Raw genomic sequence first — 22,057 nt, 5'->3', positions numbered from 1 at the left:
GGTGCCCTCAAGTGGGGACGGGGACTGTGCAGCTGACACTCCGGGCAGGAGGCACAGTACCTCCGCACTTCATGTACTTCGGGCCAGAAGAACCGTTGTAGGACTCGTGCCAGGGTCTTCTCTACTCCCAAACGCCCCCCAAAAAGATGACTATGAGCAAGACTTGATACAGCATTCTGGTGTTTTTGAGGTACTAGGATCTGCTGTACCTTCTGCCCCTGTACTGGTGCAACCCGGTATAAGAGATCCTTCTTCATTATGAAGTAGGGTCCTGGTCCCTGGGTTTTCCCTTCCACGGGGACCCCATCTATTTCAGTCACCTCCTTCCTAATGTTGTCATACCTTGGGTCTTCTGCCTGGTCCCGTCCAAAATTTCCTCTTCCGGGGCTAATCTGCCCGAGATCTAGGGGCCCACTCTCTGTTGCCTCTACTGGTTCAGAAGCATTAGGGTGGGGGTCAGACTCAGGTACTTCTCCCTCCTGTGTGGCCTCCTTTTCAGCTGCGCGGGTCCGCCTACCTACAAGAGCGACCCTCTGGCTTTGGGTCAGTATTCGGGTTCCCAAGGCCTTAGCTACCCTTCTTTCCCTTTCTATCCTGTCTGGGAGTGGAGAACAAATCTGGGGATATTTCAGAGAAGATTGGGGGTTGACAGTCTGCTGTGGATGCCTCACCAATTTTAGGGTCCCCATCTTTCTCCAATCCCCCTATTGGGAGTAAGTTTCCAAACCCTGGGAAGTCCCTCCCTATGAGCACTGGGTATGGGAGTTTAGGGACTACACCTGCTGCTACCTCAGTAGTGTTCCCTTGGATCTCGATTTTTACTGGGATGGTGGGGTAGTAACTAACTGTCCCATGGACACATGTTATCCCCGTACGTTTAGCCTGTAGCAGCTGACTACGCTTCACGAGCTTCCCTGAGATAAGCGTGATAGCACTCCCCGAATCAACCAGTGTCGTGGTCCCTACCCCATTTAGTTTCACTGGTCTGGTATACATATGTGGGGTTAGTGAGACCCCCACAAGGAGGATTAGGGAGCATGGATCTGCCCAGTTCCCCAGGTTACACTGCATAGGCTCCTCAGCATTGGGACACTGTGCAGCTATGTGTCCCCACTCCCCCCAGGCATAACATCTGTATGGAGCCCTAGGCGTTCCCCGGTCTCTTGGTTTGGGCAGTCTAACATCACGATCCTCTTCTCCTTCAATGCTCCGACTCTTTGTGGCCTCTGATGGGCCTTCAGCCTCTCTCTTTTTCCACCTGGGCCCTCCTGGTGGCCCAGTCACCCGAACTTTAGGGCTTGGTGCTGCTAGTTTAACCCGGGGAGCCTCTTCCTTAACTGGTCGGGTCAGCTCCCTCGCTGTCCTTCGCCTCTCTACCAGGGCGACAGCCTCGTCATAGGTGGAGGGTTCGTTCTGGCTTACCCAGGCACGAAGGTCTGGTGGTAGTCCCCTCATGTATCGGTCGATGACCAGAACCGCTAGTATCTCTCCGGGACTCTGTTTGCAACCACTTTCGTGCAAGATGGATGAGGTCATACAATTGGGACCGCGGGGTTTTGTCTTCCCACTACCTCCAACCGTGATACTGCTGGGTCCGCACTGCTGTCGTTACCCCAGATCTGGCCAGGATCTCTGCTTTCAGCTGCGGGTAGTCTGCCGCAGCCTCTTCAGGCAGATCATGGTAGGCCTTCTGGGCCTTCCCACACACGAATGGGGCAAGGATGCCAGACCACTGATCTTGAGGCCAGGCCTCCCGTAGGGCTGTCCTCTCAAAGGCCAGAAGGTATGCCTCTACATCATCCTCCCGTGTCATTTTCTGCAGCCAATGGCTGGCCCATATGAGCCACGTCCCATCATGGCAGCGATTCAGCCCTGTAAGGGACTTTACCTGATTTACCAGTTCCCGCAACATAGCTCAGTCTTGACCAGCCTGGTCCATCAGCAGGCGATTAGTCTCTTGCTGCAGCCGCACTGCCTCCTGTTGGGCGGCTGCCTGGACACGGGTAGCCTCCTGCTGGGCCGCCATAGCTTGTATCAGTGTCCGCACTATGTCATCCATTGTGGTGAAAAAAAATAAACCCTCTCCTTTTTTTTTTTTTTTTAAAATCCTCCTCCTTGTTCTGCCGTGCTGTGCGCTCCAAGATCCCACTTCTGACACCAGTGTGACAAAGTTCCTCCTCTATCTTGTTGGGTCCTGCGCTTATTGGCGGATTTTCTTGCCTCAGAGATTCACCATGTGGTTTGGGGAATAGCCCAGAGACCTTCCCCTCTGGAAGAACCCACAGTGCAGGTCAATTGGGAGGTTTGGGGGGAACCCGGGCCCGCCCTCTACTCCGGGTTCCAGCCCAGGGCCCTGAGGACTGCAGCTGTCTATAGTGCCTCCTGTAACAGCTGCATAACAGCTACAACTCCCTGGGCTACTTCCCCATGGCCTCCTCCAAACACCTTCCTTATTCTCACCACAGGACCTTCCTCCTGGTGTCTGATAACGCTTGTGCTCCTCCGTCCTCCAGCAGCACACCCTCTCAACTCTCAGCTCCTTGCTCCTCTTGCTCCCAGCTCTTCACACTTGCACCACAAACTGAAGTGAGCTCCCAGCTCTTCACACTTGCACCACAAACTGAAGTGAGCTCCTTTTAAAACCCAGGTGCCTTGATTAGCCTGCCTTAATTGATTCTAGCAGCTTCTTCTTAATTGGCTCCAGGTGTCCTAATTAGCCTGCCTGCCTTAGCTGGTTCTAGCAGGTTCCTGATTACTCTAGTGCAGCCCCTGCTCTGGTCACTCAGGGAACAGAAAACTACTCATCCAGTGACCAGTATATTTGCCCTCTACCAGACTCCTGTACCCCACTGGTCTGGGTCTGTCACAGTAGGCACTAAAAGGGTCACATGTTTTTTGTGATTGTAGCATGAACCAGATGTGATGGTTACAACTGCACAGATGTAGCTCTCATAAGAACACTCTAACAGATTTCTTTGTTTGCTAGTCTAAGCAGATGTCCCAGGATAAGGAAAACATTGCAGGACTTCCTCTTTTATACTCTAGCAACATAAGCTGTTAAATTAATACTCAGCTCTTCCGATGAATTGGATTGGAATGGAATAAGATAATTTGATAGTAAGTTCAATGTGTGAAGGCAGAATACTGTGCTTTCATCTCCCAGGCTTTAGTAATAAAGCTCACCAACAGTAAGAAAGTGACAGCCTTTGAGTGCAACCAAACAAGAGTAGTCAATCGTTTGGACGTTATCAGACACCAGGAGGAAGGTCCTGTGGTGAGAATAAGGAAGGTGTTTGGAGGAGGCCATGGGGAAGTAGCCCAGGGAGTTGTAGCTGTCATATTTAATTCCAGTGGAGAAATGGGGAAGAGGTTTGAAAAACCAGCCATACCTATTTCATTTAGATGTTATAATGGTCTAACCAAACAGTTGGCATATGAGGGAATACAATATGTACGTGTTCCCATAGGGCCTTGTGGTTAGTATTCTGAACTGCCATGTGACAGACAGGGCCTCAGTTCTATCTCCCAGCCGTTAGTCTTAAAAAAAATGTAAGCAATTGTCAATGACCTAAAACAAGTACAGCAGAGGTCTTTTATTACAGAATTTTAGGCTCTGGGCTGTGTTCATACATTTCAGTGAAAAAGAAAAGTCCTCTTGGGGAAGTTATACATTACTGCTGAGTTACATAGATAAGTAGATGAGAGAGTATGTTTGACTTGGGTGGAAAAAGCAATATTTATACAGCTTTGTACTTATCCAGCTGAGGCATCTCCAAAAGTATCAGATTCTTCATAAACCAGCACAGAAAGCCAGCGCACGTAAATTTAGATGGTCTTGTCTTTTAATATGCCCATTATCTTTTCCATACGAGGGCCTAAAACTCCGTGTGGAGGTTTCTTTCTCTTCTGTTATGTGACTAGTACATGTCTTGCTAATGCTTACAAATGAGTAATTGCGGTCTCATTTTTTTCATGGGATAACTCCCATCAGATGGTAAACCCAGCATTATCCAAAGTAATTCCATAGGAAGCTTAGTTCAGGTTATCTGAAAAGTTAGTTCTTCTTCGAGTACTTGCTCATGTCGATTCCATTCTAGGTGTGTGCGCACCCACGTGTGTGGTCATCGGAGATTTTTGCATTAGCGGTATCTGTAGGGCACCCCCTTAAGTGCCACGCTCATGGTCTGGTATATCAGGCACCACCGGTCCTACTCCCTCTCAGTTCCTTTTTACCGCCCGTGGTGGTTAGTTGGAGTGCCTTTCTTGCTTTGCAAGGGCTAGCGGTTTTTTGTCTTTGGACTTCGTGCCTTAGGGCCTTGTATATAGTTGATTCTTCAGTAGTTAGCGTTAAGTACCTGTTAAGTGTTCTTAGTTGTTAGAGCTCCAGTGGGGACTTTGTCCCTGGTGGGGCATGCCCCAGTTTCCAGTCTCTGAACCGTCTCGACAGGATTTGCCAAGTATCTTGGCATCAGTGCGAAGTGCACTCTTAGCACCGAGCTCCGCCCAGCACCATTCCCCATTGTGCCATCTCCACCTCTGCACTGCTGATCACCGGAGCAGCTGCCGAGATAGTCTGGGACTCGCCATCAGTCGCCAGCACTGAGATCGCGGTCCCCGTCGTCTCAATGTGGATCGCTTAGAGGGAGGTGCCGGTCCCCTTACTACTGGTACCGATCCCTTTCCCACTGGTTGCTATCTCGACGCTGATCCAGGTCGCCTACACTGTGGGAGCATTCTCCATGCCACCTCCAGTCCTCCTGACACCGGTCTCCAAGTTGCTGGTCCCAGTCCCCTTGTAATGGGCACCGTTATCTGTGGTCTCTAGGCAGACCCATGTGTCCATGGCCCCTCTCTGGTCTCCGGAAGGCGGTTCCTCTGGTACTGAAGGATGATTTAGCCTCTTGCCTAGACCTCAACAGCGTGACTGTGCGACTGAGACTGCAGTGCCAGCGCAGTGGCACCCAGGTCAGTGGCCCATGCATTGGCCTTGTTGGAACGGATGGGGAGTTCTGGTCATGGCTATGCCCCCTTCGCTCCACTTGTTGGCCGCTGCCTCGGAGCAGCAGCTGCCGGCACCAATGGCACCGGGCTTGGTTCGGGAGGCATGCCTGGAAGCTGAGACTGAGGAGGCTGTGCTCACTCCTAAACTGCCCTCGCCTGCAGAGACGGAGGACCTGGGCTCCCCGCCTGTGGTACAGTCCTCGTCTTTGTCCGCGTATGAGGTGGTCGCAGGCTCCTCCAGGGCCAGTCTGCCAGACCACTTTAAGGACCACCAGGCCCTGCTTTGTTGGGTGGATGAGAATTTGGGCCTGGAAGTGGAGGAGATTGCTGAGCCGACGGACACCCTATTCAATGTCCTTTCAGCCTCTAGCCCGGCTCGCGTCACACTACCGGTGCATGACAGGGTCCTCAAAATTGCCAAGTCCATCTGGCAAACCCCCTGCTCCATCCCTCCCACCTCAAAACGGGCCAAGAAGAAATACTTTGTCCCAGCCAAAAGTTTTGAATACTTGTATATCCACCCACCTCCTCCGGCTCGCTGGTGGTCTCAGCGGCCAATGAGAGAGAAAAACAGGGACATTCCAGCTTGACCCTGAAAAATAAAGAGGCCAAACGACTGGACTTGTTTGGGAGGACGATTTATTCCACCGCCAGTTTACAGTTTCAGGTGGCAAACCATCAGACCTTCTTGGGCCATTACAACTTTAATTTATGGGACTCCCTCCGTAAGTTTAAGAAGTATGTCCCGCAGGATTTGGCCCAAGAGTTTGATACTCTGGTGCAGGAAGGTACCACGACAGCCCGGTGTTCCCTGCAAATGGGGTGGGATGCGGCGGACTTGGCAACCAGGGTGGTAGCGAGGCACAGCTCCTGGGTTCAAACCGCCAGACTCTCCCAGGAGATGCAGACCTCCATCCAAGACCTCCCATTCTATGGGAATGGTCTATTCTCTGACCAAACAGATGTGAGGCTGCATGAGCTGAAAGATACCAGAGCCACCCTTTCTCGCTGGGCATGCACACGCCGTAGTCAGTGCATAAGCAGTTCTTGCCGCCTTCACCACTGAGGCCATGGCAGCCTCGTGTGGGGTCTCCTAGAAGAAGGGATACTGGATTTAGTCATCACCACCCTTCTACCTCCTGCTCACCTGCGCAGCCTGGCTCGGCAAAGCAATCCGGAGGCCAGAAGCGCTCATTATGATGGCACACTCGAGAGCAATGCTGCAGCCAAATCCCCGGATCCGCAGTTCCTTTTCCTCAACTGCCTTCACCCCTACTGTTTGGCCTGGTTGCAGGTCACCTCGGACTGCTAGGTACTGGACATAGTATCTTGGGGCTATACCCTGCAATTTTTGGCCACCCCTCCTTTCCACCCCCCATTCCCCTGTCCCTCTTCAGGGATCCTTCTCATGACCAACTCCTTGTTCAGGAAGTCGAGAACCTTGTGCACCTGGGGGCAGCAGAGGAGGTCCCTTGGGACATGAATTGAAATGGGTTCTACTCCCGGTACTTCCTAATCCCGAAAGCAAAAGGAGGCCTCAGACCCATCCTGGAACTGCATCGCATCAACCAGTCTCTCAAGAAGTTGAAGTTTTGCATGGTTTCCCTGGCCTCCATCATCCCTTCTCTGGATCCAGGAGACTGGTACGCCACTCTCGACTTATGGGATGCTTATTTCTACATTTCCATATTCCTGGGTCACAGGTGTTTCCTCCGCTTCGTAGTGGGCTGGCACCATTTTCAATTCATGGCGCTGCCCTTTGGGCCCAAGGGTGTTCACAAAATGCATGGTGCCAGTGGCGACTTACCTGAGACATCAAGGGGTCCAGATTTTCCGGTATCTCAACGACTGGATCATCAAGGGCAGGTCTTGGGAGCAGGTGCAGAGGATCCTCGATCTGGTGCGTTCCACCTGCCATGATCCGGGCCTGTTAATAAACATAAAAAAGGTCACATTGATGCCAATCCAGCACATTGAATTCATCGGGGTGGTCCTCGACACCACGCAAGCCAGAGCCTTCCTTCTGGAAGCATGTCGCCGACCACCTACCTGGCCCCAAGAACGTCTTGGCAGATCACCTCAGCAGGTCCTTCTCATCTTGCCACAAATGGTCGCTACATCTGGAGGTGGTCAATATAATCTTCCAGAGGTAGGGGACTCCCCAGGTGGACCTATTTGTGTCCAGGCAGAACAGAAAGTGCCACGTGTTCTGTTCAGTTCAGTGTCTGGACAGAGGTTCCCTTTCAGACGCCTTCCTCATTCCATGGTCAGGAGCGCTGATGTATGCCTTCCGGCCAGTGCCGTTAATTCACAGGGTCCTCATGAATGTCAAGCAGGACAGAGCAATGGTTATCCTAGCAGCTTCCACATGGCCCCGTCAGCACTGGTGCAGCATGTTGCTGAGCCTTTTGGCATCCGCCCCTCTTCTACTGCCTCTTTGGCTGGATCTGCTGTCTCAGAACCACAGCAACCTGCTGCACCTGGACCTGGCAGTGCTGCACTTGAAGGCTTGGCTACTGCATTTCTAAGCACAGATGAGCGGGCGTGCTCGACCAGTGTTCAACAGGTCTTGCTGGGTGGCAGGAAACCCTCCATTAGGGCAACCTTCCTGGCTAAATGGAAGAAGTTCGTGTGCTGGGCCTCAGAGTGGCATCTTTGGGCCCAGCAGGCTTCGCTGCAGCATATATTGGATTATCTGCTGCACCTCAAACTCCAAGGGTTGTCCCTCTCTTCAGTTCAAGTCCATCTGGCCGCCACTTCAGCATTGCATCCTCCATTCCAAGGCAGGTCTCTCTTCGCCGATCCTATGACAGTGTGTTTTTTGAAGGATCTGGAGTGCCTTTGTCTGCACATCTGGGACCCGGTTCCCCCCTGGGACCTGAATCTTGTGCTGTAAAGGCTATGGGGTCTCCCTTTGAGCCTCTGGCTTCCTGCTCCCTCCTGTTTCTCTCCTGAAAGGTTTCATTCCTGGTCGTAATAACGCTGGGCCGCAGGATGTCTGAGATCTGGGTGCTCACCTCAGAGCCGCACTATACTGTCTTCTATAAGGACAATGTCCAGCTGTGCTTGCAGCCGGCATTTCTTCCCAAGGTCGTTTCTCAGTTGCATACTGGCCAGGACATATACTTATCAGTCTTCTGTCCAAAGCCCCATGCGTCGGAGGAGGCTCGCAGGCTTCTCACCCCAGACATCAGGAGGGTGCTGGCATTCTACATGGATAGAAAGAAGCCATTCCGTAAGTCAATACAATTGTTTGTTGTGGTGGCAGACAGGATGAAATGTCGCCCAGTGTCTGCTCAGTGGATTTTGTCCTGGATCACGGCCTGCATCTGCTACTGTTCTAAGCTGGCGAAGGTGCCTGCGCCGGCGATCGTGACGGCACACTTGACGAGGGCACAGGCATCAGTTGGCAGCCTTCCTGGCACAGGTACCGATCCAAGAGATCTGTTGGGCCGCTACCTGGTCATCGTCCACATGTTCGCGTTGCATTACGCGCTGACCCAGCAGGCTCGAGACGACACTGGCTTTGGCAGAGCAGTGATGCAAGACTGTGAACTCTGAGCCCACCTCCATTGATATTGCTTGTGAGTCACCTAGAATGGAATCGACATGAGCAAGCACTTGAAGAAGAAAAAATGGTTACCTACATTTCGTAACTGTTGTTCTTTGAGATGTGTTGCTCATGCCCATTCCATTACTCATCCTTCTGCCCCCTCTGTCAGAGCTGTCGTCAAGAAGGAACTGAGACAGTGTAGGCTGGCGGCGCCTGAAATACCAGCACATGAGTGCGGCACTCCAGGTGGCGCCTTGGCCTGCTGTATGGCTATTGCTAAGGCAAAAATTTCCGATGACTGCACACATGGGCGTTCACACACCTAGAATGGAATGGACATGAGCAACACATCTCGAAGAACAACAGTGACAAAAGGTAGCTAACCATTTTTCCCATAACTTGTTAGCAGAATAATTGCCCTGTGGGACATTCCGACCACATTATGTGGGAGTGGTAGTGAGCACATGGTTAAGGCACTGCCAGATGTCATGTGTTAGGGCAGGAGTTGGCAACCTATGGCACACGTGCCAAAGGTGACACACGAGCCGATTTTTGATGGCCCGCCGCCGCTCTGGGGGTTTCCGCCGCTGGCTCCTGCCAGCCGGGGTCCCACTGCCGGTCCCACTCAGCGCCCGCTGCTGACCTGGGTGAAGGAACCCCAGGCTGGCCGCGGGCTGAGACCCCGGCTGGCAGGAGCTGGCAGCCAGAACCCCAGAGCGGCAGCGGGCTGAGCTGCTCAATCGCTGCTCTGGGGTTCCAGCTGCTGGCCCCTTGCCAGCCGGGGTCCCCGCCGTAGCCCCACTCACCTTGCTTCCAGTTGGAGTTCCAGCGCAGGCCCCCTGCCAGTCAGGGTCCAGGCCTCCAGCCCTGCTCAGCCCTACCAGCCGCCAGCTCAACTTACCTCAGCTGCTGATCTAGGGTTCCAGCCACTGACCTCCTTCCAACCGTTTAACAACTGATCACTCAGAAGCCTGTGTGCAGCTTAAAGTATCCAAATACGTGCCAGACATTGGAAAACTCAGCAAGGAAAAGCAAGGGCAAGGATCATACTAAACTGATAAGATCTGCATTTTCATTTAATTTTAAATAAAGCTTCTGAAACATTTTGAAAACATTGTTTACTCTACATATAACAGTAGTTTGGTTTGTGATACAGGAGGGCCAGGGAGAGTGGTAGAAAGGAAGTATATAAGCCCTAGGCTAATTAAGGCGTGGTTCCCTGTAGACTAGGGAGGATTGCTACAGGTTAATTGGAGCACCTGTACTCAATTAAGGCACTGTTAGCAACCTAATAAACCCCCCTGCTTCAAGCAGTCAGGGAAGGAGAGGGGACTGGAGCTGGGAGGTGTGCTGTGAGACTTGGAAGATCAGAAAACCGGAGTAAGGGAGACCCTGCCCCAGCAGGGGAGGGAGACTCCTTCCCCCAGTGTTTAAGGACCGAAGGTACCCCACCCAAGTGGGAAGAGGGTAAGAACCCACAGGGGTTGAGAGGGGCTGGGACTCAGAGTGAGGAGCAAATCCAGATCCCTCCCCCGCTTCCCTCCTTTACCACCTTCCCTGGCCACTAGTGGGGCCCTCGGTGCCCCAAGAGCAGGGACAAGGGGTGACATTTTAGCCCCCCACCAAGAAAAGCGCAGGACCCACCATACTACATTGGCCATCTTGTCACAGGTTATATAATATATAGACTTATAGAGAGACCTTCTAAAAAACATTAAAATTTATTACTGGCATGAGAAGCCTTAAATTAGAGTGTATAAATGAAGACTCGGCACACCACTTCTGAAAGGTTAAGGCACTGTGTTAGGGGCTTAAAGTTTGCTCAGAACAGTATTATTTGTAGGATTAATTTGAAATGGCAACTTCAGTTTGTAAAGTGCTTGAATTTTGTAGATAACTTTGAAGATGAGAGAACAATATAAGCCTAGTTATTAGTGTTGTAAAATAACACTAGTTAGGGGGAAAACTTTCCCACACTTATTTTGGACTTATTTTAAAAGCAAATATACAAGACATATGACATTATATGTAATTCTTTAATATGTGGTTGAGCAGTTAATTCTAGTGTTTAAGTTTTGGCATGTTCTGAATGTCTACTATGAGTCAGAAAATTACTGCATAGTTCAGCATAATCATAAATGAGCTGAAATATGGGGTGTTGTGAGTTAACAAAGTATGCAGACTATTCAAAATTACTCAAGATAATTAAGTCCAAAGCGGACTGTGAAGAGTTACAAAGGGAATCTGACAGAATTGAGTGACTGGGCAACAAAATGGCAGATGAAATTCAGTGTTGATAAATGCAAAGTAATGCACGTTGGAAAATATAATGCCAATTACACTGCTCTACAGCCAAAATGCTTCTGAAAAAAATGTAGTCAAACTTTACAAATTCTGGGTCACTGAGAACGAAAATGATGCTTAAAATTGTTGATTGGCTCTAGTTTTCAAGATATGCTATTGGGTCAGTATATTCGACCCTTGACTTGGGAATGGCGGAGGATAAGTGAGTTATAAAGGGAAGGGATCTCAATTTAAACCAGAAATGACTAAAATACATCTTTGACTGGATCTATGAATAAGTCTATGACTGGGTTTGGACAGTACTTGCTTTTTAGGCAAAACAATGAATGATGCAATCTGAAGCTGGTATTGCATCATACATGATATGAATTGCATCATGTTATTCCTAGAAGTCATGGATGATGCAATCATAACGAAGCTTACATCACTCTGCTGAACAAATTGCCCTAGATCAGCTCTAGAAATCATACAGTGTCGTGCTCTCTTATTTGTCAGTGTTTGATTTTGCAAAGGGACACATTTCTGTTTAGCCAAAGTGAGCAGAGATGCCTCGTACTTGTGTGAACAGTGCAGATAACTTCTGCTATGTTTGTGGTGAAGTGACTTTTGCATCACAAAAGCGCAGTATAACCACTATGGTTAAGAAAGCCTATCACCTTTATTTTGGCTGCAAAATTGGAGATCAGGACAAGAGGTGGGCCCCACACATATGCTGCAACACTTGTGCAACAAATCTTCGCCAGTGGTTGAACAGGAAAAGGAAATCTATGCCTTTTGCAGTGCCAATGATTTGGAGAGAGCCAACAGATCATACCAGCAATTGTTACTTCTGCATGGTGCCTCCAGTTCGGAAAGGTGTGTCAAAGAAGAAAAAGTGGACTGTGCATTATCCAAACATTCCATCAGCTATACGCCCAGTACCCCACACGGAGAAGGACTGCCGGTTCCTGATGCACCAGAATCATTCTCACTTGAGTCAGACGAGGAAGAGGATGAAACTTCTGGTCCTGAACCATCAATGTCACAGGACCCACATTTTCTCCCATCGTCCTCCTCTGAACCACACCTCATAACACAAGGTGAACTGAATGACCTTGTCAGGGATTTGGAACTACCCAAGAATAAGGCAGAGCTGTTGGGCTCCAGACTACAGCAGTGGAATCTCCTGGCAGGTGATGTTAGGGTTTCCATGTTCCGTGACTGTCAAAAGGATCTTGTCCCATTCTTCTTCATGGAAGGTGATCTTGTAGCCTGAAACAACATCGATGGTGTGATGGCAGCCCTCAACATCGTTCACGATCCAGATGAGTGGAGACTATTCATTGATTCATCGAAGACGAGTCTTAAAGCTGTTTTACTGTATAATGGCAATGTTTTGCCATCAATTCCAGTTGGTCATGCAGTCCATATGAAGGAAACCTATGACAACATGAAACAACTTTTGAGGTGCATAAACTATGACCAACATCAGTGGCAGCTTTGTGGCGATTTGAAGGTTGTTGCTCTCTTGCTTGGTCTGCAGACTGGATACACAAAGTACTGCTGTTTTCTCTGCGAATGGGATAGTCGTGCAAGAGATTCCCACTACATCAAGAAAGATTGGCCACTCCGACAGTCATTGGAGCCTGGGAGGAAAAGTGTTCAACATCCACCACTTGTTGAATCAAGGAAGATTTTGTTACCACCCTTACACATCAAGCTGGGTCTGATGAAGAACTTTGTCAAGGCCATTGACAAAACACAAGCAGCTTTCAAGTACCTCCGTGGAAAATTTCCAAGGTTAAGTGAAGCTAAGATAAAGGAAGGGGTCTTTGTTGGTCCTCAGATTCGTGAACTTCTTCGAGATGATGCATTTGACCATGCACTGCGTGGCAAGGAAAAGACGGCATGGAAAGCCTTCCAGTTAGTGGCAATAAATGTTCTCAGAAACAACAAGGCAGACAACTACAGGTTGTTGGTGGAAAACCTCCTCAAGGCATACAAAAGCCTTGGTTGCAACATGTCACTAGAGATACATTTTTTGCACTCTCATCTAGATTTTTTTCCACCGAACTGCGGAGCAGTGAGCGACAAGCACGGCGAGCGATTTCACCAGGACATTGCAACAATGGAGAAACGCTATCCAGGCAAATGGAGCCCATCCATGCTTGCAGACTATTGCTGGACAGTGACAAGAGATGCTCCATTTAATGAATACAAAAGACAAGCCAAGAAGCGCCGAGTAGACACTGAATAGGACTAAACTATGTACAGAATAGTTTTTTGCCTTTTGTTTCATAATAAATTTTATTTATATAACCCTTTTGCTGATTTTTAAAGTGTTACATAAACAGGACAGGTGAAATATTATCATGTAAAGCAACCATAAACACATGAAAAGACCTAGGTTTACAATTTATGATTAAAACTCTACTATCTACACAATATACATAGACATAGAATGTAATAACTTAAATATCTTAGAAACAGTAGCCAGTTTTAATTGTCATATTTGAATTCAGCACATCAAAATACATAATAAAAAGCACATTTTATCTCTGAAGCAGACGACTTCTCAAAAATTGTAGACCAGTGTTATATGTACAAAATGAAGGAATTAACACTCAAGAAAGAGATCTTGGAATCATTGTGGATAGTTCTCTCAAAACATCCGCTCAGTGTGCAGCAGCAGTTAAAAAAGCTAAAAAAGGTAAGAACCGTTAGGGAAAGGAATAAATAATAAAACAGAAAATAAAATGCCATTATATAAATCCATGATACATCCAAATCTTGAATACTGCATGCAATTCTGGTAATCCCATCTCAAAAAAGATAAATTAGAATTGGAAAAGGTGCAGAGACGGGAAACAGAAATGTCCGGGATATGGAACAGCTTCTATATGAGGAGAGTTTGAAGAGACTGGGACTGTTCAGTTTAGAAAAGAGATGACTAAGGGTGGATATGCTAGAGGTCTATAAAATCATGACTGGTGAGAAGAAAGTTAATAAGGAAGTGTTATTTACTCCTTCTCATAACACAAGAACTAGAGGTCACCCAAAGAAACTAATAGGCAACAGGTTTAAAACAAACACTGTGAAGTACTTCTTCACACAATGTACAGACAACCTGTGGAACTCGTTGCCAGGGAATGTTGTGAAGGCCAAAAGTATGGGTTCAAAAAAAGAATGAGATAAGTTCATGGAGGATAGATTCATCAATGACTATTAGCCAAGATGATCAGGGACTCAACCCCATGTTCTGGGTGTGTCTCAAACTCTGACTACCAGAAGCTGGGACTGGACGATGGGATGGATCAGTCAAAATTACCATGTTCTGTTAATTTCCTCTGAAGCAGCTGGTATGGGCCACTGTTGGAAGACAGGATACTGGGCTAGATGAACCATTGGTCTGACCCAGTATGGCTGTTCTTATGTCATTGTCATAGGCCTTGTAACATGACAGGGTTTTCTGAATAGGAGTTAAGATGAGACAGTGTTTCAGACAAGTTGTTATGACTGGGATTTTCAGCAGAGGACTTCAGGGTCACAATATTTCCTTCAGGGGAAGAGATTATTCAGGTCCTTCTATAATAATTTGGATTTACTGCAAGGAGAAGGCACTCCTGCAGTAGATTCAAAGGGAGGATCTGCTGCTACTTTTTGTTTCAGTGTCAAGAATGGCTTGATAGCTGCTGCTTTTCTGTGGCTGGAGGTTTAGTCATGGCAGGCACATAATCTATTCCTGGATGGATTTTTGAATGCAGTTTGTTCCTTTATAGTTAAGAGCACATTCAGCAGTCAGTTCAACAGAGCTCCATTAAACCCCTTTTACTCTGGTGCATGAAATCACTGCCCACTCCTCCCAACCCTTATATAAGTGGTACCTCAATGCAGTAGGAGTCAATCTATAACCTAGTGGTTAATCTGCTACCTTGCAGCAGACCCTGCCCTTATCCGGGTGGCTAATACTATATGCTACTATCTGGCAAACTAGGGTTCAGTTCCCATTCCTGATAATAATAACTTTCCATTTGTATATTATCTTTTATTTAAAAGTCTTAATGTCAGATTCTATTCTGAGAAGTAACTATGAAAATGGATAGCCCTGTAGCTTAGTTGTTAATATTCTGTGCAGAATGTAGGAAGCCCTGGGTTCAATTCCAAGTCTTTCTAGTGTGCTCTTCTAATCGCCCTGGTGTCTGGCTGCACGTAATCAGTGGCCAGGCGATTTGCCTCAGCCTCCCACCCCGCCATAAAGGTCTCCCCCTTACTCTCACAGAGATTGTGGAGCACAGAGCAAGCAGCAATAACAATGGGAATATTGGTTTGGCTGAGGTCTGACCGAGTCAGTAACGTGTGCCAGCGACCCTTTAAACGTCCCAATGCACTTTCTACCACCATTCTGCACTTGCTCAGCCTGTAGTTGAGTAGCTCCTGACTACTGTCCAGGCTGCCTGTGTATGGCTTCATGAGCCATGGCATTAAGGGGTAGGCTGGGTCCCCCAGGATAACTATAGGCATTTCAACATCCCCAACGGTTACTTTCTGGTCTGGGAAGTAAATCCCTTGCTGCAGCCGTTTAAACAGAGTAGTGTTCCTGAAGATGCGAGTGTCGTGAACCCTTCCCGGCCATCCCACGGTGACGTTGGTGAAACGTCCCTTGTGATCCACCAGTGCTTGCAGCACCATTGAAAAGTACCCCTTGCGGTTTATGTACTGGCTACTCTGGTGCTCCGGTGCCAAGATAGGGATATGGGTTCCATTTATCGCCCCACCACAGTTAGGGAATCCCATTGCAGCAAAGCCATCCACTATGACCTGCACATTTCCCAGAGTCACTACCTTTGGTAGCAGCAGCTCAGGGATTGCTTTGGCTGCTTGCATCACAGCAGCCCCCACAGTAGATTTGCCCACTCCAAATTGATTCCCGACTGACCGGTAGCTGTCTGGCATTGCAAGCTTCCACAGGGCTATCGCCACTCGCTTCTCAACTGTGAGGGCTGCTCTCATCTTGGTATTCTGGCGCTTCAGGGCAGGGGAAAGCAAGTCACAAAGTTCCATGAAAGTGCCCTTATGCATGCGAAAGTATCACAGCCACTGGGAATCGTCCCAAACCTGCAACACTATGCGGTCCCACCAGTCTGCTTGTTTCCCGGGCCCAGAATCGGCGTTCGACAGCTATAACCTGCCCCATTAACAGCATGATCTCCAAAGCACCGGGGCCCGCAGTTTGATAGAATTTTGTGTCCATCTCCTCATCACTCTCGTCGCCGCGCTGCCATATCCGCCTCCTCCTCGCTTGGTTTTGCAGGTTCTGGTTCAGCATAAACTGCACGATAACACACGAGGTGTTTACAATGTTCATGACTGCTGTTTTGAGCTGAGCAGGCTCCATGCTTGCCGTGGTATGGCGTCTGCACAGTTCACCCAGGAAAAAAGGCGCAAAAGGGTGGTCTGCCGTTGCTTTCCTGGAGGGAGGGGGAAGATGTACCCAGAATCACCCGCAACAATGTTTTTGGCCCCATCAGGCATTGGGATCTCAACCCAGAATTCCAATGGGCGGAGGAGACTGCGGGAACTATGGGATAGCTACCCACAGTGCAACGCTCCGGAAGTCGACACTAGCCTCAGTACATGGATGCACACCACCAAATTAATGTGCTTAGTGTGGCCACATACACTCGACTTTATACAATTGGTTGCCAAAAATCGAATTCTGTAAATTCGGATTAAATCTGTATTGTAGACATACCCTTTGAAGCACCTGGCACCATCCACTGTCAAAAGAGAGAATACCGGGCTGGATGGACCATTGGTCTGACCCAGTATAGCCATTCTTATGTTTTTAAATTGTGAGTGAGTGTGTGTGTAGATCTGTAAGATACCTCCACAGTGAATGTTGCTACTTTACTTCCCTTTCCAAGCTTGATTTTTTTGTTCCTTTTTAAAAGGAATTCAATTCAAATTTTTGAGCTGTGGCTAGTGGACACTTTTTGTCTAAATGTCAAGTAATTAGGTCAAACCATTTGGAGGTGGGAGAGCCAGGAAAAATAGCTTTCACTTACGTTTGGAATTTGTTTTGTACATTTTTAATCTTCTGAACACCTTGTCTAAGGACCTTTAAATGAAGGCTATCTGTAAGATCTCAGGAGTACTTGTGTACCAACTTGAAGGAAGGGAAGTGTGTATTTGTGAAGTTATTTGTCATCATCCTTCTTGAATTGTTGACACCCGAACTGGACACAGTATTGCAGCAGTGGTAGCACTAGTGTCAATTTCCAAATACAGAGGTAAAATAACCTCTCTTCTCCTACTTGAGATGTCCCTGTTTGTTTATCCCAGGACAGCATTAGCTTTTTTGGCTTTTTTTCAGAATCACTGGTTCCCAGGATAGAGTCCCCCATCCTGTAAGTATGGCCTGTGTTCTTTATTCCCAGATGTATACATTTATATGTAGCCATATTGAAATGTATACTGTTTGCCAAGCAATCCAGATTGCTCTGAAGCAGTAACCTGTCTTCTTCATTATTTACCATTCCCCCAAATTTTTGTGTCATCTGCAAACTTTATCAGTGATGATTTTGTTTTTTCTTCCAGGTCATTGATAGAAGATGTCAAATAGTGTAGGGCCACTGGAAACAGACCTGTCCGATGTTCATTTCCCATTTAAAGATACATTTTGAGACCTATAATTTAGACAGGGTTTAATCCATTTAATGTGTGCCATGTTAGTTTTATATTGTTCTAGTAGAGTGCGGGTCCGGGGTCCGGGCTCCCCCCCCCCCCCCATGCCCCCCTGATTAATCACTGAGACTGGGAGACAACAGAGACTGCAAGGGAGGATAGCTTCTCCTCACCTCCCTCGCTGGCTTATGATAAAAATGGCTCAGTAGACTGTGACCCTTGTCTCTCTAGAGAGAGAATGGTTAAGTGCAGGGTCACAGTGAGCCTCTGAGGCTAGCGAAATCCATCAGGAAATGCAGGACCCACGGAGACAAGGACAGAGGTTTGTCACACCTTTATCAACCAAACTTGTAATCTCGTCAAAAAAAGATATCAAGTTAGTTTGACAGGATCTGTTTTCCATAAGCCCATGTTGATTTGAATTAATTACATTGCCCTCCTTGAGTTCATTATTAATCAAGTCCCATATCAGCTGCTCTATTATCTTGCATGGGATCAATGTCAGGCTGACAGGCCTATTATTACTTAGGTCATCCCATTTATCCTTTTTAAATATTAGCACATTAGCTTTCTTCTGGAACTTCCCCAGTGCTCCAAGACTTATTGAAAAATCAACATTAACGGTCCAGCAAATGCCAGAGCCAACTCTTTTAAAACTTTTGGATGCAACTTATCTGGACCTGCTGATTTTAAAATGTCCGACTTTGCAGGATGTTAAACAGAACCTACTAGAGTTATTAGTGGAATGAAAAGAGTGTTATCACCATGAGGAGACTGTATCACTTCTGTTCCCCCCCCCCCCCAATAATGAACAGAAATATGTATTGAACATCTCAGCCTTTTCTGTATTATTATTGATAATTCTACTATTTCCATCTAATAATGGAGTAGTACCTTTGTGAGGATTATTTTTGTTCCTAATATATTTAAACAACTTTCTTATTGTCCTTAACTCTGTTGGGTGTAGATTTCTCCTAGTGTTCCTTCAGCAGCCAACATAGCAGAGACACTGGAGGGAGGCTGATGCATCTCTGCTGTTATCTACAGGGTAAAAGTGTAGAGCTTAAGTAGCTTAGGTGCCTGATCTGTGTTTTTCAGTTCTTGCCAATATTTGATTTTCTTTTAAATTTAATCTTAACTCTGAATTTTGTGGGTTTCTCATAGCTATTTGATAAATACAAAGTTCTTGTGTAAGGATTTTAACCTTTCTTTACAAAAATACTCTCAAGTTTGGGTTATCAACATTTTTTCTCACTCTGGAACAGTCTCTAAAGGAAAGGAGTAGAAGCGCCGAAGTTTGAGACATCTAAATTAAACTGGCAGATATACTGTAATAAATAATCCTGCACAGGTCCTGGGGGATGGTCTGGATGGGCCCCAAATCTATTTCCTCTGTCTAACTTCCAGGATTCCAGACCTTTTACCTAAATAAATAGACATTTAATGTTTGTTGACTGAAATACTGTGTGGCTCATAGAAACCAGAATTACGGTGTGAATGTGGAATATGTTGTATCGTACATCTCCAGTATAATACCGATTATCTGAACTCTGGGTAGTTGAAGCTCTCTCAGCCTCCAGACCTTATTATAACCAAATGTCTTGCTCCTCTAAAACCCTGTTTTCTTAAAAGGCTTTATATGCTTGCAAAATCTAATGTGTTTTGCAGTATCTGAAAAGTTTCAGCGGTGCCCAGAAAAGTGTTTGTGCACAAAGCTCAATGCTTACAGAGAACATAAAACAAACAAACAAATCCCAAAACCCCCACAAAGAAGTTGGAATAAGTACAAACAGCTTCATTTTCACAGGATTATGTCAGTGGCAGCAGACTAGCCATATTATAAATGATCTTTACAGAACGCAATTAGATCAGCAGGGAGAGAAGCCAAATCCTTAGTGCATTGTAGCTTTTTTTTTCTTGGTCTCTGTAACCTTGCTGTAATATCATGAAGAAGAATAGTAGTGAAATGTTAGCCATGTGGCTTCTTCAGAATGATCGAATTACTATCAGTGTCTCCAAGGAAAATTAGCTGCAAACGCTGCACAGCAGAAGACTATAGTTTTGAGACAGTTATCTGCAGGAAGAAAACTTAGAGGAAAGCTGCCACAAATAACCTTAACTTTGTCTCCTGTATTTGCCTCAACCAAAGCTGTCTGGCTTGCAGAGTTTACGGACTCTGCTATTCTTTTATCATTCTACTGATTTTCACAAATCCCTACTCCCAAAATTATTCAAGTTATGTTCCTTTTTAATAACCATACTCTAACAGTTGTAAGCCACTAGTGTGTCCATTATTAGGCTATTGGAGTACTCTTCAGGTGGATGAAAACATCTAGCTTTCAGTCTTGTGTCTCCAGTGCACTCCAGGCTGATACAAATGCAGTAGCTCCTCACTTAACATTGTAGTTATGTTCCTGAAAAATGCTACTTTAAACGAAACTATGTTAAGCAAATCCAATTTCCCCATAAGAATTAATGTAAAGGGGGCAGGGGGGGGTGTTAGGTTCCAATGAAATTTTTTTCACCAGACAAAAAACACCAATTTATATATATATGAGTATAAGTTTTAAACAATTTAATACTGTACACAGCAATGATGATTGTGAAGTTTGGTTGAGGTGGTGAAGTTAGAGGGTGGGATATTTCCCAGTGAATGCCTTACTGCTAAATGATGAACTAGCATTCGGCTGAGCCCTCAAGGCGTAACACATTGTTAATGTAGCATCACACTCTACAAGGCAGCACGAATGGAGGGAGGGGAGATAGCATGGCAGACAGAGACACACACCCTGTGTGTGTGTGGGGGAGAGAGAGAGAGAGATGTGCATTGCCCCTTTAAGTATGCTGACACCATTCTAAGTACATTGCCTTTAAAAAGATCAAGAAGTTGAGACAGGAGCTGTGGCCAGCAAGCTCTCTCTGTCCTGAGCCCTGTCCTGTCCCCACCCTGCTCTATATGGAGAAGGGGTAAGCGGGTTGCAGGAGTAGGGGGGAGGGGGACACTCACATTAGTCCTCCCTCTTTCCCCCTCCCCTGCACAGCAAGCGGGAGGCTCCCGGAAGCAGCTCCAAGGCAGAGGGCAGGAGCAGCACATGGCAGTGGGGGGACGGGCAGCTGAACTGCCGGCAATTGATAGCCTGCTGGGCGGCTGCTGCACAGGGAACTTAGGGGAGCAGGGAGCTGATAAGGGAGCTGCCAGTCCACCCTGTTTCCAAGCCCCCCCCAAGCAGTGGACAAAGCAGGCAGCTACCAAAAAATGTTATAAGGGAGCATTGTGCAACTTTAAACGAGCATGTTCCCTTGACAAGCAAGGTAACATTGAAACAATGTTAACCGGGACGACTTAAGTGAGGAGTTACTGTATACCACCACCACACACCGTGTTGTGGTTTATTGGAAGTTGTTCCTTATCTTTAACTATGTCTCTCCATAATAAAGCAAGAACACAATTCCCATTCCTAGGCTATGCAGAAAAGAAACTCAATGGAAGATTTGTTAAGGCAAACTAACTCCAGATAATGCTAGTGTGGACCATGACCGTTCTTGTCTTTAACAGGGTGCTTTCAGGTCATCTTAGGTCTCAAATTTATATTCTTTTATTACATTGATCAATGGAAGTGTTTCTGTGCTTGGTTTTATTCCAGTGGAAGCAGTGTCAGATTGAGATATTGAAAGAGAAGGTGCTGGAACAAACTGATAAATTAAAGAGCAGCAAGGCCTCCATTCTCATCCTCCTTGACCTTTGACATGGTCAACCACTCTGTACTTTTTAAAATCCTGTCCTCTGTTGGCTTTTCCTGCTTCTCTTCCTGCCTGTTCAATCCCTCCTTTGGCAACTCGTTTGGTTCAGTAAAAGGGCCTTCGTGTAAATCAGAATCCGACTCAGAGTTTGGAAGGATAAATTCTTAGGCTTTAGGTTATAAACTAACATTGAGGACAATAGGAAAAAACTTCCCTTGCAACACAGTGCAGGGTTGTTGCCTGCAAACCCAAGAGTTTATTTACCAGTGCCTTGTTCAGTCCAGTTTTAAATAGCCTCTGAAATAGTATCTCAAGGGGACTGGTAGACATCTCATAATTTGAGTGAATGTCACTATTCACAAATTTCCTGACACTGAGCCTACATTTTCTTTAATTTCATTCTATTGCTCTTCATCCTCCTGATACCACCGTGCACAATCCTGTCTGCTTGATGCTCATACCTGTTGGTTACAGTATGCTGTAATGTAGTGCATATAATCACTGTAGTTGATGACTATGTCCCCTCTTAGTCAAGATTTTTACAAACTGTGCATGTTAAGTTCTTTACCATTCTTCATAAATTGGTCCCTAAAAATCATTTGCTGCACAAGCACAGCAGTTGTCCTGCACTCCTGTATATGGTGGGTACCAGTTTGTGCCAAGGAAATATGGAAGAGTACAGGTCAGAAAAGAGAAGAAATTGGGACATAATTCTTTCATTCCCTCTGTGATCTAATTCTTGGGGGTATATCCTGATCAGAGATTAGATGCTGTGGTGATGAACACATTAGGAAC

The 22,057-nt window shown here is 46.8% G+C and overlaps 1 protein-coding gene across 22 annotated transcripts in view; it reads left to right on the top strand.

The window, feature by feature from the left end:
* Window positions 1-22,057, top strand: part of ATF6 (activating transcription factor 6) — a 357,879-nt gene that overhangs the window by 67,495 nt on the left and 268,327 nt on the right. The gene's annotated exons all lie outside the window — the stretch shown is intronic.

Source organism: Chrysemys picta, chromosome 8 (genome assembly GCF_011386835.1).
Source record: "Chrysemys picta bellii isolate R12L10 chromosome 8, ASM1138683v2, whole genome shotgun sequence".
NCBI lineage: Eukaryota > Metazoa > Chordata > Testudines > Emydidae > Chrysemys > Chrysemys picta.
The sequence above is the reverse complement of the archived record's forward strand: the minus strand, read 5'-3'. Positions and strand labels throughout refer to the sequence as shown.